General features: G+C 39.0%; 1 pseudogene; it reads right to left on the minus strand.

The window, feature by feature from the left end:
* Nucleotides 1-3,723: 3,723 nt before the first annotated feature.
* On the minus strand, nucleotides 3,724-4,245 carry LOC138384002 (AP-1 complex subunit sigma-2 pseudogene; annotated as a pseudogene).
* Nucleotides 4,246-5,062: the final 817 nt, after the last annotated feature.

A 5,062-nucleotide genomic window follows, 5' to 3' on the forward strand; every position in this document is an offset into this window, starting at 1 on the left:
TCCTCAAATTAAACATAGCTTGACCATATGACCCAGCAATTCCACCTCTGGGTATATGTCCAAAAGAATTGAAAGCAGGGTCCTGAAGAGATATTTATATATCTATGTTCATAGCAGCATTATTCACAAATAGTCAAGAGGTGGAAACAACCTAAATGTTTAATGTCAGATGAATTTTGGGTAAACAAAATGTGGTGTATACATACAATGGAATATTATTCAGCCTTAAAAAGGAATGAAATTCTTATATATGTTACAACATGGATGAACTTTGAGGACATTGTGCTAAAGGAAATAAGCCAGATGCAAAAGGACAAATATTGTATGATTTCACTTCCATGAGGTACCTAGAATAGTCTAAGTCATAGAGACACAAGTAGAACGATAGCTACCAGGATCTGGGGAAGGAAGAATGGGAAGTTACTGTTTCATGGGTACAGCGTTTCTTGATGATGACAAGGTTCTGGGAATGGACAGTGATGATGCTTGGACAACACTTTGAAGTACTTAGTGCCACTGAACTGTACACTTAACAATGATTCAATGGTAAATTTATGTTATGTATGTTTTACCACAATTTTTAAAAATTTTAAATAGTTTCAAACCAGGCCATAGGTCACAGGTGTTGGCTGCCTTTTGTCAGATGCCCAGTTCTGGACCAACGAGCTGTGACCAGAGAGAAATGTGTGGAGCTCACTCATATGATTTAACACGGACACTTAAGAATCAGTGGAAGGGGCTCAGAGTGGGGTGGGGGGAATTAGAGAGATGTGAGTTACAGTTGTGGTCCCCAACCCCACGACCCCGGCTGCAGCCTAGTACCGGTCCATGGCCTGTTAGAAACTGGGCCACTTATTACCACCTGAGCTCTGCCTCCACCCCCAGCCCCCATCCATGGAAAAGCTGTCTTCCATGAAACCAGTCCCTGGTGCCAAAAAGGTTGGGGACCGCTAGGTTAAAGGATACAAAATTTCAGTTAGGAGGAATAAGTTCAAGAGATCAATTGCACAACATGGTGACCATAGTTATTAATGATGTGTTGTATACTTGACAATTACTAAGAGAATAGATTTTAAGTATTCTTACTACAAAAAAATAAGTATTTGAGGTAATGCATATATTAGTTAGCTCAATTTAGCCATTCCACAATGTGTACATATTTCAAAACATCATGTTGTACATGATAAATATATACAATTTCTATTTGTTGATTAAAATTAATTACCTATGCAAAGAAAGATGCAGTGGAGCAGTTTGTCTTAAAAAGAAGGGTGATAGGGGGCATCTGAAGCCCTGGACTCTTGGGGGAGTCTTTTCACACCAGTGAATTCCCGGTGGCAGTTGTGAAGGTTTGAGTAAGACCAGGTAATTTCACCTCTGCACCGTCTCTAGGTTGCCACGGAGCCTCTCCATCCCCATTTCCTGGGCCCTGGTGCAGGGCCACCACCTGCTCTCTCCTCAGTGGTCTGTCTGCCCCTGTGCCCGCCCTCCAGTCCACAAAGTGGCCAGAGCAGGCTTTCTGACATACAGACCTGGTCACGCTACCACCCTCTGCAAGACTGAAAGGCTCTCTCTAGTCTGGCCCTAAGTGACCTCTTTGGCTTCAGGTCTCACCATTGCGTCTCTCATGGCAATTCTGAACTTTCAGTTTCTCAAATATACCAAGTTCTCTTTTTTTCCCTTTCCTTCAAAAATTCAGCTGCATCCAAGTTCTCATTCTCATCAATAACAAACTCTTCTCTCTGCCAGAGCCACGCTTCCTCCTTGCCCACCTCATCTGCTTAAATCTTTCTCAGTCTTCTTCTGGGACATTACCTTCTCTGGGGAGCCTGCCTGGTATCTCACCCTGAAATGTGAGCTAGGTGCCATTCTTACGTGCCCATAGCACTCTATAATTCCCCTATCGTGTCTGGTTTTTTTTTTTTTTTTTTTTTTTTTTACCTTAGGAGAAGAGAGCTCGGAGCACAGTGTACTCATTAGCCCATGCAGGCCCCTTGCTCAGTTTACTTACTGTCCCCTTTTAATCCCCTCCCACTTAAGCACTCTATCTAATGTGCTGAATATATGTCCATAAATATGGGTATCTTTGTAAAATATGCAGTGTTTTGTGCATGTATGTATACTTTTAACATACATAAAAAATTGTTTCATGTCTCCATTTATTTCTTACATTTTTTTCATTCAATTCTATTTTTTAGATCTATGTATGTTCCTATTTATACATCTAACTTCATTGGTTCTAACTGATGCATACTATTCCATAGTATGATTTTACCACATTTTACTTTTATCCAAGTAGAGGACATCTAAATTGCCTTCAGCTCTTTGCTATCACTATGTCTTGATGAATGTCCTTGTGTATGTCCCTTTATGGTCCCATGGAGGATTTTCTCTGGAATATATATATACCAAGAAGTAAAATAGATTAGTCTTAGGGTTTGTATAACCTTTAGCTAAATACAGTCCATCCTCATTATTCACGGACTGCAAATTTGCCCAGTTGCTAACCCCAATGCCAATGCTCACGAAGCTTTCAGGGTCATTCAGAACATGCACAGAGTAGCCAAAAATCCAAGTCACCCTATAAACACATTCCCAGCTGAAGTCGAACAGACGACGTTCTGCCTTCATGTTTCAGCTCCCATACTACAAACACGTGCCCTTTCAGTGGTCTATTTAGGGCCATGTTTTCCTAATTTTTGTGGCTTTTCTTGGCGATTTCATTGTTTAAAATGTCCCCAGGCATAGTGCTGAAGGGGTGTCTAGTGTTCCTAATGCAATGAGGCTTATGGAGAAAATAACGTGTGTGTTCAGGCATGAGTTATAGTGCTGTTGGCCATAAGTTCAGTGTCAATGAATCAACAATATATGATAAATATGGTGTCTTTAAACAGAAACACACATAAAACAAGGTTATGTTTTGTTGGTTGGACGAAAATGTAACCAGAGGTTTGCAGGAAGCTAACCCTGTATTTCCCCTAGAGAAATGTTTCAATATTCACTAATTCAGCATTTGCAGCAACTTTATAAAACACAACTACTACAAATAATGATAATTGACTGTACTTTGGAATAAGTTTGTTTCCCTGAATGGCTGTGCCATTTACACCCCCAGCAGTAATGGACTATATAGTTCCCACCTTTCCACATCTTCACCAAGATTTGCTATTATCCAACTTTCTAACTTTTTGCCTTTTTTACCAGGTTATATGATACATTAGAACACATTAGCTCATATAGATTGTAAGATAATCACACAAAATCATTCCCCCTTGCCTCTATCTGAAGACCAAACTATGCTATATATTATGGCACTGCTTATTTTGAACTAGCACTTCAGCTATATTTTCTTTGGTAAACATTTTAATGATTGTCAGGTTTTCTTTCTACAAGATTAGTCACAGATGGTTCATTAATGATAACATGCATATGTTTAAAATGAAATACTACTCAAAACACTCATCGGCCATATTTTGTCAAAATGAGATAAAATCAGTTTCAGACAGGAATAAGCTATATCAAGATCACATATAGAATGAAAATAAAATGGAAAAGAATTAGGAATGAGAATAGGAAAAAATACAATCATAAAGGTACTGGTTCTGAAATATTCTGTTATTGTCATACAAGATAATCAGTCACCAAGCTGAGGACATTTTCTTTCATATGTACATCAGCACTCTATTTCCTCTGTGAAATTCTGCATACTCGATGAGTAGTCATTTAGTACACAGGGACATTAAAATATTCATGACGTGGCTCCTGCAGTAGGTCCGCCTGCTCAATTGCTTTAAGGACATTTTTCTTGGATGTTTCCTGAACTTCTCCTCCCAAAAGAAACTCATCTAAAATAAAATAAGCCTTCTCAAAATTAAAGATGATATCAAGTTCACACACACTGCCAAAATACTTGTCAAGTAATTCCACATAACGATGAATTATTTCCAGGGTAATTAATTCATTGTCCTGATCCTCAATAGCACAGCAAAAATACAGACTAGCATATCTTTTGTAAACAATCTTCAGATCGCGCCACTCCAGGAAGCTGCACATTTTCGGTTTCCTTGCTAAAACGGTTTGAACAAGTTCTCTTGTAATCTTTTTCTTTTCTTTGTCTGATAGCGGGACATACCATTTCTGCAGTCGAAGCTTTCCCTGACGACTAAAAAGCAACATAAACTGCATGGCGGCCGCGGGCCGCTGGAGCGGCTGGGCTTGGCCGGCGGCGGCGGCTGCGGCTGAGGGGAAGCCCCCGTCGCCGTGCTGAGGAAGAGAAGCCGTGTTGCTGTGGGGAGAGCTTTTTTACCAGGTTAAAGAGCTACTTCCTTCTGCCTAATTTGCATCTCTGTGATTACTAATGAATATAAACACCTCTGTAAATACTTTTTAGCACCTAGCATGTCCCCTTTTCAAATTGCTTATGAGAAACTTTGCTCATTTCTTTGGGTTTCCTGTCTTACTGTATTGCTTTGCAGGACTTCCATATGTTTGTTCCCTGTCAAATTTAAATATTGCAAATGTTTTCCCAGTTTGTAATCTGTTCTTCATTGAGCAGAAATCTTTAATTTGATGTAGTCAAACTCACTACATTTTGACCCTACGATCTATGGGTTTAGCCTTTGTTTCTTCCCCTTATATCACAAAGGCATCCCCAGCATTTTCTTTTGTTAGCTTCCTACTTTTATCTTTCACACTTACCTCTTGAATCCATGTGGAGTTGGTCTCTGTTTAAGGCATAAGGAATTCCTTTCTTTTTCTTCATATTGAAATCCAATTTTTCTCAAATCCATGTTTTTAAAAAATCTGTCCTTCCTCATTGTTTTATAGTGCCAGCTTTATCAACTGCCTTTACACCTTGTCTACTTCTGAGCTATGTGGTCTATTATCAATTTGTCTATTGCTATGCCAGAATGATACTATTATTATAGCTTTGACATGTCTTTTCTCCTATTTGATAAAGGAAGCCCCTGCAATCCTTTTATATTTTTTAAAGTTGACTTAGCTATTTGCTTGTCTTTATTCTTTCCATTAAGTTTTAGGATAAGTTTGTAAGTCCTCTAAA

The sequence above is a fragment of the Eulemur rufifrons genome, chromosome 6 (genome assembly GCF_041146395.1).
Source record: "Eulemur rufifrons isolate Redbay chromosome 6, OSU_ERuf_1, whole genome shotgun sequence".
Classification (NCBI taxonomy): Eukaryota; Metazoa; Chordata; class Mammalia; order Primates; family Lemuridae; genus Eulemur; species Eulemur rufifrons.